This window comes from Scardinius erythrophthalmus (assembly GCF_964197995.2).
Source record: "Scardinius erythrophthalmus genome assembly, chromosome: 17".
NCBI classification, from domain to species: domain Eukaryota; kingdom Metazoa; phylum Chordata; class Actinopteri; order Cypriniformes; family Leuciscidae; genus Scardinius; species Scardinius erythrophthalmus.
Window position 1 is genome coordinate 27,385,323 of NC_138237.1, and position 12,826 is coordinate 27,398,148.

Below are 12,826 nucleotides of genomic sequence, written 5' to 3' on the forward strand. Positions count from 1 at the left end.
AATATGAACTTTCTGTTCAAAGAATCCTTTAAAAAATGATCACAGTTTCCCCAAAAATATGAAGCAGCACAACTGATTTCAACATTGATCATAATAATAATAATAATGATTGTTTCTTGAGCAGCAAGTCAGCATATAAAGAATGATTTCTAAGGATCACGTGACACTGAAGATTGGAGTAATGATGCTGAAAATGCATCTTTGCATCACAGGAAAAAAAAAAAAAAAAAAAAAAAAAACTTTTATGTCCAAATAGAAACTGTTATTTAAAATTGTAATAATACATAACAATACTGTTGTTTATACTATATTTTAATCAAATAAATGCAGGCTGGGTAAGCATAAGAGACTTATTTCATAAAACATTTAAAAAATCCAACTGACCGCAGGGTAATAACGCGGTCAAGATCTACGGGTAATAACGGAGAAATTTGGATGCTTCTCACTAGATCTCGCAGCGAAGTTACTATTTCTGTGGCGAATTCACATGCTTTCTTTAGCCTATATCTTTGTGTAGTAACAGAGTGTCGCTTGATCAAGATCGGCTCGCGCTGCACTGACGTTGGTCCAAACTGATAAACTGTCAGTGAAGCAGAAGCGCAAATGATTATCGCATGCATGATTGAGTTTGCCATTTGATGTTGGGCAGCGTTGTTGTGTTGTGACTGCTATCTAAACTTTGGTCGGCAGGACCGAGCCGAAAGCCAACAACGGTTCAACACGAATATAGAATTATAATTTATTTCTGTGATCAAAGCTGAATTTTCAGCATCATTAGTCCAGTCTTCAGTGCCACGCGATCCTTCAGAAATCATTCTAATATGATATATGAATAATGGTCAAAAAGCATTCGTTGTTATTATCAATGTTGAAAACAGTTATTTACATTTTTTAGGATTCTTTGATGAATAGAAAGATCTTTTTATTTATTTTTTGTAGAAAGCCATTCTTTACAGTGAATTTCGTTTTGTATAAATTGTATCTTAATTTTAATCAGTGTTTCATCAACCAGTTGCCTGGATTGAATAAATTAGAAGGCAAATATAGCAGATAATCTAATCATGGAGGCGCCGGCGCGATTGCATTGCTTGTGAACTGAAGAACTGAAGCTCGTGCACTGAAGCTCGCGTCTCGACGTGCAGATTCTAAATAGTTTAAATGATTGAGTGGTTTTATTGTGTTTTAATGTTATATGAAATGTTAGCAATAGTTATTTTCTCATTTTATGTCATTATCATGAAAAAAACCAAAAAAAATAAAAATAAATGAAAGATTAGAATTCAGGCTGTTTATAGAACGTGCTCGGCGGGCGACTGAGACTCGATGCGGGCTAGCAGGTGCCCGCGCGCACCCACCATGTTGGAGACCACTGGTGTTGTACAGTATAAATTTCTTGGACTATTTAAATAAACTAAAAATAAACTAAACTAAAATAGTCATCGAGCTACAATGGCAGCACACTCAACCCAGATCTGCCGATCCATCTAGCAATCAATGGGGAGACGCCAGCCTGCCCGCTCTCAACGACAAATATTGATAGCGCACGGCGGCTATTTATATGGTAGACTCGACCTGTCTTTCTCTTCGACGGTAACTGGAGATAATTCAAGCTGCGATTTTTCACGTTTTAATATACTCGCGCGATCAAATATAGATGTGTTAAACACGATAAGAACACAAATTCTACGTTTATTCGTTAAAACAGTCGGTATTTCCCACAATGCTTCTGCTTTGCAGCTGCTATTGGCGCACGTCACGATTTCTAAGCGCTGCTATTGGCGTACGTAATGTTTAGGTCACGATTATTAAGTATGTAAGGCGAACGGAACGGAACAGTTAAATTAACAATAAATTAACATTGTGAGTTACATTTTATAAACAATATTGTCAATATTGTTTGTTTTCCCTCTATTTTGCTGACGAGAATTTCAAAATAAAGCCATACCAGAGTCTCAATGCAACAGACAGCGATTGAACCGAACCGTGAATTTTCTGAACCGTCGCATGATCCTATATAATTACTCAGTTGTTATAATATTTCACATCATTGCTATTGGTTGCTGTATTTTTCAAAACTTGAAACTTATGTGTGTGTGTGTGTGTGTGTGTGTGTGTGTGTGTGTGTGTGTGTGTGTGTGTGTGTGTGTGTGTGTGTGTGTTGGATTTTTAAATGTTTTTGAAATAAGTCCCTTTTGCTCACCCCACCCAGCCTGCATTTATTTGATTAAAATATATAGCATAGGCTATAAACAACAGTAATAGGCCTACTGTGATATATTATTACAATTTTAAATAACAGTTTCTATTTGGACATATATTAAACGTATTTTTATTTTATTTTTCCTGATTTCTAATTTTAACGATCTCATAGCTTTATTTATGCAATTGTAAATGCAGTGAAAATAAATTAATGCCAGATCTGATGCCACTTCTGTGTCACCTATATATATGCACTGCAAAGATGGATTTTCATTTAATGATTTAATTTGACTGGTAACAGTGGTATTGTGTAATTATTCTAATAGAATTGAGTCTTTTCTCTCTGTTTTGCATGCGTCATCATAATCATTAGTGTTGTTATTTATTTATTTATTTATTTATTTATTTATTTATTTATTTATTTATTTATTTATTTAATTTTTGGCCTCTGTCACAGTGTATTCTTAACCTGAATTAGCACTGTTCATAGAGGTACGGTAGGCAACAACAATAGGTATCATGTAACACAAAATAAACATATTTTTTCTTCATGGATACATCAGGGCATAATCTTAGTTTGGTTTTTATTTTGTTACCATTAGATCTGCGGACATCACTGGGTTTTAATTTGAGGCATAAAAACCTGACGATACCACATATTGAAACATACAAATTCATATAACATAAATTGCCTGTCATTTTCTTAATTTCTAAGTCAATAAAGTGTATGTTAAATGAATAAATGTAGTGTAATGAAACAAACTATACCATTCAAAAGTATGGGGTCAGTAGTTTTTCAAAACAAATTAATACTTTCATTCAACAAGGAAGCATTAAATTGATCAAAACTGACAGTAAAGACTTTAACATTGTAACAACAACAACAACAACAACAAAAATCTATTTAAAAAATGTATATGAATATGAACTTTCTGTTCAAAGAATCCTTTAAAAAATGATCACAGTTTCCCCAAAAATATGAAGCAGCACAACTGATTTCAACATTGATCCTAATAATAATAATAATGATTGTTTCTTGAGCAGCAAGTCAGCATATAAAGAATGATTTCTAAGGATCACGTGACACTGAAGATTGGAGTAATGATGCTGAAAATGCATCTTTGCATCACAGGAAAAAAAAAAAAAAAAAAAAACTTTTATGTCCAAATAGAAACTGTTATTTAAAATTGTAATAATGCATAACAATACTGTTGTTTATACTATATTTTAATCAAATAAATGCAGGCTGGGTAAGCATAAGAGACTTATTTCAAAAAACATTTAAAAAATCCAACTGACCGCAGGGTAATAACGCGGTCAAGATCTACGGGTAATAACGGAGAAATTTGGATGCTTCTCACTAGATCTCGCAGCGAAGTTACTATTTCTGTGGCGAATTCACATGCTTTCTTTAGCCTATATCTTTGTGTAGTAACAGAGTGTCGCTTGATCAAGATCGGCTCGCGCTGCACTGACGTTGGTCCAAACTGATAAACTGTCAGTGAAGCAGAAGCGCAAATGATTATCGCATGCATGATTGAGTTTGCCATTTGATGTTGGGCAGCGTTGTTGTGTTGTGACTGCTATCTAAACTTTGGTCGGCAGGACCGAGCCGAAAGCCAACAACGGTTCAACACGAATATAGAATTCTAATTTATTTCTGTGATCAAAGCTGAATTTTCAGCATCATTAGTCCAGTCTTCAGTGCCACGCGATCCTTCAGAAATCATTCTAATATGATATATGAATAATGGTCAAAAAGCATTCGTTGTTATTATCAATGTTGAAAACAGTTATTTACATTTTTTAGGATTCTTTGATGAATAGAAAGATCTTTTTATTTATTTTTTGTAGAAAGCCATTCTTTACAGTGAATTTCGTTTTGTATAAATTGTATCTTTATTTTAATCAGTGTTTCATCAACCAGTTGCCTGGATTGAATAAATTAGAAGGCAAATATAGCAGATAATCTAATCATGGAGGCGCCGGCGCGATTGCATTGCTTGTGAACTGAAGAACTGAAGCTCGTGCACTGAAGCTCGCGTCTCGACGTGCAGATTCTAAATAGTTTAAATGATTGAGTGGTTTTATTGTGTTTTAATGTTATATGAAATGTTAGCAATAGTTATTTTCTCATTTTATGTCATTATCATGAAAAAAACCAAAAAAAAAAAAAAAAAAATGAAAGATTAGAATTCAGGCTGTTTATAGAACGTGCTCGGGGGGCGACTGAGACTCGATGCGGGCTAGCAGGTGCCCGCGCGCACCCACCATGTTGGAGACCACTGGTGTTGTACAGTATAAATTTCTTGGACTATTTAAATAAACTAAAAATAAACTAAACTAAAACAGTCATCGAGCTACGATGGCAGCACACTAAACCCAGATCTGCCGATCCATCTAGCGATCAATGGGGAGACGCCAGCCTGCCCGCTCTCAACGACAAATATTGATAGCGCACGGCGGCTATTTATATGGTAGACTCGACCTGTCTTTCTCTTCGACGGTAACTGGAGATAATTCAAGCTGCGATTTTTCACGTTTTAATATACTCGCGCGATCAAATATAGATGTGTTAAACACGATAAGAACACAAATTCTACGTTTATTCGTTAAAACAGTCGGTATTTCCCACAATGCTTCTGCTTTGCAGCTGCTATTGGCGCACGTCACGATTTCTAAGCGCTGCTATTGGCGTACGTAATGTTTAGGTCACGATTATTAAGTATGTAAGGCGAACGGAACGGAACAGTTAAATTAACAATAAATTAACATTGTGAGTTACATTTTATAAACAATATTGTCAATATTGTTTGTTTTCCCTCTATTTTGCTGACGAGAATTTCAAAATAAAGCCATACCAGAGTCTCAATGCAACAGACAGCGATTGAACCGAACCGTGAATTTTCTGAACCGTCGCATGATCCTATAATTACTCAGTTGTTATAATATTTCACATCATTGCTATTGGTTGCTGTATAGGCTTCTAATTTTAACGATCTCATAGCTTTATTTATGCAATTGTAAATGCAGTGAAAATAAATTAATGCCAGATCTGATGCCACTTCTGTGTCACCTATATATATGCACTGCAAAGATGGATTTTCATTTAATGATTTAATTTGACTGGTAACAGTGGTATTGTGTAATTATTCTAATAGAATTGAGTCTTTTCTCTCTGTTTTGCATGCGTCATCATAATCATTAGTGTTGTTATTTATTTATTTATTTATTTATTTATTTATTTATTTATTTATTTATTTATTTATTTAATTTTTGGCCTCTGTCACAGTGTATTCTTAACCTGAATTAGCACTGTTCATAGAGGTACGGTAGGCAACAACAATAGGTATCATGTAACACAAAATAAACATATTTTTTCTTCATGGATACATCAGGGCATAATCTTAGTTTGGTTTTTATTTTGTTACCATTAGATCTGCGGACATCACTGGGTTTTAATTTGAGGCATAAAAACCTGACGATACCACATATTGAAACATACAAATTCATATAACATAAATTGCCTGTCATTAAGTCCCTTTTGCTCACCCCACCCAGCCTGCATTTATTTGATTAAAATATATAGCATAGGCTATAAACAACAGTAATAGGCCTACTGTGATATATTATTACAATTTTAAATAACAGTTTCTATTTGGACATATATTAAACGTATTTTTATTTTATTTTTCCTGATTTCTAATTTTAACGATCTCATAGCTTTATTTATGCAATTGTAAATGCAGTGAAAATAAATTAATGCCAGATCTGATGCCACTTCTGTGTCACCTATATATATGCACTGCAAAGATGGATTTTCATTTAATGATTTAATTTGACTGGTAACAGTGGTATTGTGTAATTATTCTAATAGAATTGAGTCTTTTCTCTCTGTTTTGCATGCGTCATCATAATCATTAGTGTTGTTATTTATTTATTTATTTATTTATTTATTTATTTATTTATTTATTTATTTATTTAATTTTTGGCCTCTGTCACAGTGTATTCTTAACCTGAATTAGCACTGTTCATAGAGGTACGGTAGGCAACAACAATAGGTATCATGTAACACAAAATAAACATATTTTTTCTTCATGGATACATCAGGGCATAATCTTAGTTTGGTTTTTATTTTGTTACCATTAGATCTGCGGACATCACTGGGTTTTAATTTGAGGCATAAAAACCTGACGATACCACATATTGAAACATACAAATTCATATAACATAAATTGCCTGTCATTTTCTTAATTTCTAAGTCAATAAAGTGTAGGGCTGCACGTTTTCAAGTTTTTCATTAACCGTTAACCGAGGCCCTTAGCGGTTAATACTCGGTTAACCACAGTGTGCGCGCCGCAACCCCGAGATAGGCAAAATTTGCGGGTGGGAATGTCCCCAGCACCACTATTTTCTAAGGTCGATATTGTCCCCACCACTTTTGAAACATCTCGCGGGATGAATAACGTTACCAATACAAATAAAAAAACACATCTCCAGTTAACTAGCAGAGCATTCATTTCGTTCGTTTTTTTTAGGCGATCTAGCGCTGAAATATTTTGTTTTTTAAGTGATCAAAGTGCTCGTTACCGCTGCGATCGAGAAGGGTCTTGTAAAACGTGCTGAGGTAATATTAATTCGTGGCCACGAAACAATTCACCTGAATATTCACCAATTCACACACACACGAAAAAAAAAGGAATAAAAAGATGTACGAGAATAGTCGGCCTTCACTGAAGAGCTATTTTCACTAGTGAGAAAAACAGTTTAATAATTATTAATTCGTGGCCACGAAATAATTCACCTGAATATTCACCAATTCACAAAAAATAGGTCTTTAGCATTCACTAATTAATAATATCAAAGTCTGTTTTTTGGCCACGTTGTAATTCGTTTAATCAAAATGAGGGAGGGAATTAGTTCAACGTGTCCACGATTTATTAAAACGAGGGAACAAATAAGTCGTCGTAACAACTAATTATTAAGATCAGCGGACAGGGCGCATAAGAACAAGCAGTGAGAGAGCCCAGGCCGCGCGCGCGCGCACTCTCACCGCCCTCAAACAACACGAGCGCTGTATTGCTCTCTCTCCCTCGCGCATATCAACACAATAGTCAAAGGTCGGAAGACCGATTGTGTTTTATTGATTAGTAGTTTGTTCATATAAAGTGTTTGATTAGCAAGTACATGTTTAGGAAATGCATAATACAAAATGTATGGGTTAATGTAACGGTAAACGCATGCGCGGGTAACTGCTGGGGTAAAGCTGTGGCTCTGCAGACAGATATTATTGTGCTGCGATCAGTAGCGCGGATACTATGTTTGTTTCTGGCTCGCGCACAGCCTTCACTCTCGGACGCGCGCTTTCTTTCTTTCTTTTGCTTCATATTAGAAAACTGGTCTAGCGGTCTCTGGTGGTGCAAAAATGTATTACAACTAAATTAACCGAGCAAAATGTTTCACTCGGTTACGCAATTTTTAACGGTTAATCGGTTAACCGGTTAACCATGGACACCCCTAATAAAGTGTATGTTAAATGAATAAATGTAGTGTAATGAAACAAACTATACCATTCAAAAGTATGGGGTCAGTAGTTTTTCAAAACAAATTAATACTTTCATTCAACAAGGAAGCATTAAATTGATCAAAACTGACAGTAAAGACTTTAACATTGTAACAACAACAACAACAACAACAAAAATCTATTTAAAAAATGTATATGAATATGAACTTTCTGTTCAAAGAATCCTTTAAAAAATGATCACAGTTTCCCCAAAAATATGAAGCAGCACAACTGATTTCAACATTGATCCTAATAATAATAATAATGATTGTTTCTTGAGCAGCAAGTCAGCATATAAAGAATGATTTCTAAGGATCACGTGACACTGAAGATTGGAGTAATGATGCTGAAAATGCATCTTTGCATCACAGGAAAAAAAAAAAAAAAAAAAACTTTTATGTCCAAATAGAAACTGTTATTTAAAATTGTAATAATGCATAACAATACTGTTGTTTATACTATATTTTAATCAAATAAATGCAGGCTGGGTAAGCATAAGAGACTTATTTCAAAAAACATTTAAAAAATCCAACTGACCGCAGGGTAATAACGCGGTCAAGATCTACGGGTAATAACGGAGAAATTTGGATGCTTCTCACTAGATCTCGCAGCGAAGTTACTATTTCTGTGGCGAATTCACATGCTTTCTTTAGCCTATATCTTTGTGTAGTAACAGAGTGTCGCTTGATCAAGATCGGCTCGCGCTGCACTGACGTTGGTCCAAACTGATAAACTGTCAGTGAAGCAGAAGCGCAAATGATTATCGCATGCATGATTGAGTTTGCCATTTGATGTTGGGCAGCGTTGTTGTGTTGTGACTGCTATCTAAACTTTGGTCGGCAGGACCGAGCCGAAAGCCAACAACGGTTCAATACGAATATAGAATTATAATTTATTTCTGTGATCAAAGCTGAATTTCAGGCTGTTTATAGAACGTGCTCGGCGGGCGACTGAGACTCGATGCGGGCTAGCAGGTGCCCGCGCGCACCCACCATGTTGGAGACCACTGGTGTTGTACAGTATAAATTTCTTGGACTATTTAAATAAACTAAACTAAAATAATCATCGAGCTACGATGGCAGCACACTCATCCCAGATCTGCCGATCCATCTAGCGATCAATGGGGAGACGCCAGCCTGCCCGCTCTCAACGACAAATATTGATAGCGCACGGCGGCTATTTATATGGTAGACTCGACCTGTCTTTCTCTTCGACGGTAACTGGAGATAATTCAAGCTGCGATTTTTCACGTTTTAATATACTCGCGCGATCAAATATAGATGTGTTAAACACGATAAGAACACAAATTCTACGTTTATTCGTTAAAACAGTCGGTATTTCCCACAATGCTTCTGCTTTGCAGCTGCTATTGGCGCACGTCACGATTTCTAAGCGCTGCTATTGGCGTACGTAATGTTTAGGTCACGATTATTAAGTATGTAAGGCGAACGGAACGGAACAGTTAAATTAACAATAAATTAACATTGTGAGTTACATTTTATAAACAATATTGTCAATATTGTTTGTTTTCCCTCTATTTTGCTGACGAGAATTTCAAAATAAAGCCATACCAGAGTCTCAATACAACAGACAGCGATTGAACCGAACCGTGAATTTTCTGAACCGTCGCATGATCCTATAATTACTCAGTTGTTATAATATTTCACATCATTGCTATTGGTTGCTGTATTTTTCAAAACTTGAGACTTATGTGTGTGTGTGTGTGTGTGTGTGTGTGTGTGTGTGTGTGTGTGTGTGTGTGTGTGTGTGTGTGTGTGTGTGTGTGTGTGTGTTGGATTTTTAAATGTTTTTGAAATAAGTCCCTTTTGCTCACCCCACCCAGCCTGCATTTATTTGATTAAAATATATAGCATAGGCTATAAACAACAGTAATAGGCCTACTGTGATATATTATTACAATTTTAAATAACAGTTTCTATTTGGACATATATTAAAAGTATTTTTATTTTATTTTTCCTGATTTCTAATTTTAACGATCTCATAGCTTTATTTATGCAATTGTAAATGCAGTGAAAATAAATTAATGCCAGATCTGATGCCACTTCTGTGTCACCTATATATATGCACTGCAAAGATGGATTTTCATTTAATGATTTAATTTGACTGGTAACAGTGGTATTGTGTAATTATTCTAATAGAATTGAGTCTTTTCTCTCTGTTTTGCATGCGTCATCATAATCATTAGTGTTGTTATTTATTTATTTATTTATTTATTTATTTATTTATTTAATTTTTGGCCTCTGTCACAGTGTATTCTTAACCTGAATTAGCACTGTTCATAGAGGTACGGTAGGCAACAACAATAGGTATCATGTAACACAAAATAAACATATTTTTTCTTCATGGATACATCAGGGCATAATCTTAGTTTGGTTTTTATTTTGTTACCATTAGATCTGCGGACATCACTGGGTTTTAATTTGAGGCATAAAAACCTGACGATACCACATATTGAAACATACAAATTCATATAACATAAATTGCCTGTCATTTTCTTAATTTCTAAGTCAATAAAGTGTATGTTAAATGAATAAATGTAGTGTAATGAAACAAACTATACCATTCAAAAGTATGGGGTCAGTAGTTTTTCAAAACAAATTAATACTTTCATTCAACAAGGAAGCATTAAATTGATCAAAACTGACAGTAAAGACTTTAACATTGTAACAACAACAACAACAACAACAAAAATCTATTTAAAAAATGTATATGAATATGAACTTTCTGTTCAAAGAATCCTTTAAAAAATGATCACAGTTTCCCCAAAAATATGAAGCAGCACAACTGATTTCAACATTGATCCTAATAATAATAATAATGATTGTTTCTTGAGCAGCAAGTCAGCATATAAAGAATGATTTCTAAGGATCACGTGACACTGAAGATTGGAGTAATGATGCTGAAAATGCATCTTTGCATCACAGGAAAAAAAAAAAAAAAAAAAAACTTTTATGTCCAAATAGAAACTGTTATTTAAAATTGTAATAATGCATAACAATACTGTTGTTTATACTATATTTTAATCAAATAAATGCAGGCTGGGTAAGCATAAGAGACTTATTTCAAAAAACATTTAAAAAATCCAACTGACCGCAGGGTAATAACGCGGTCAAGATCTACGGGTAATAACGGAGAAATTTGGATGCTTCTCACTAGATCTCGCAGCGAAGTTACTATTTCTGTGGCGAATTCACATGCTTTCTTTAGCCTATATCTTTGTGTAGTAACAGAGTGTCGCTTGATCAAGATCGGCTCGCGCTGCACTGACGTTGGTCCAAACTGATAAACTGTCAGTGAAGCAGAAGCGCAAATGATTATCGCATGCATGATTGAGTTTGCCATTTGATGTTGGGCAGCGTTGTTGTGTTGTGACTGCTATCTAAACTTTGGTCGGCAGGACCGAGCCGAAAGCCAACAACGGTTCAACACGAATATAGAATTCTAATTTATTTCTGTGATCAAAGCTGAATTTTCAGCATCATTAGTCCAGTCTTCAGTGCCACGCGATCCTTCAGAAATCATTCTAATATGATATATGAATAATGGTCAAAAAGCATTCGTTGTTATTATCAATGTTGAAAACAGTTATTTACATTTTTTAGGATTCTTTGATGAATAGAAAGATCTTTTTATTTATTTTTTGTAGAAAGCCATTCTTTACAGTGAATTTCGTTTTGTATAAATTGTATCTTTATTTTAATCAGTGTTTCATCAACCAGTTGCCTGGATTGAATAAATTAGAAGGCAAATATAGCAGATAATCTAATCATGGAGGCGCCGGCGCGATTGCATTGCTTGTGAACTGAAGAACTGAAGCTCGTGCACTGAAGCTCGCGTCTCGACGTGCAGATTCTAAATAGTTTAAATGATTGAGTGGTTTTATTGTGTTTTAATGTTATATGAAATGTTAGCAATAGTTATTTTCTCATTTTATGTCATTATCATGAAAAAAAAAAAAAAAAAAAAAAAAAATGAAAGATTAGAATTCAGGCTGTTTATAGAACGTGCTCGGCGGGCGACTGAGACTCGATGCGGGCTAGCAGGTGCCCGCGCGCACCCACCATGTTGGAGACCACTGGTGTTGTACAGTATAAATTTCTTGGACTACTTAAATAAACTAAAAATAAACTAAACTAAAATAGTCATCGAGCTACGATGGCAGCACACTCAACCCAGATCTGCCGATCCATCTAGCGATCAATGGGGAGACGCCAGCCTGCCCGCTCTCAACGACAAATATTGATAGCGCACGGCGGCTATTTATATGGTAGACTCGACCTGTCTTTCTCTTCGACGGTAACTGGAGATAATTCAAGCTGCGATTTTTCACGTTTTAATATACTCGCGCGATCAAATATAGATGTGTTAAACACGATAAGAACACAAATTCTACGTTTATTCGTTAAAACAGTCGGTATTTCCCACAATGCTTCTGCTTTGCAGCTGCTATTGGCGCACGTCACGATTTCTAAGCGCTGCTATTGGCGTACGTAATGTTTAGGTCACGATTATTAAGTATGTAAGGCGAACGGAACGGAACAGTTAAATTAACAATAAATTAACATTGTGAGTTACATTTTATAAACAATATTGTCAATATTGTTTGTTTTCCCTCTATTTTGCTGACGAGAATTTCAAAATAAAGCCATACCAGAGTCTCAATGCAACAGACAGCGATTGAACCGAACCGTGAATTTTCTGAACCGTCGCATGATCCTATATAATTACTCAGTTGTTATAATATTTCACATCATTGCTATTGGTTGCTGAATTTTTCAAAACTTGAAACTTATGTGTGTGTGTGTGTGTGTGTGTGTTGGATTTTTAAATGTTTTTGAAATAAGTCCCTTTTGCTCACCCCACCCAGCCTGCATTTATTTGATTAAAATATATAGCATAGGCTATAAACAACAGTAATAGGCCTACTGTGATATATTATTACAATTTTAAATAACAGTTTCTATTTGGACATATATTAAAAGTATTTTTATTTTATTTTTCCTGATTTCTAATTTTAACGATCTCATAGCTTTATTTATGCAA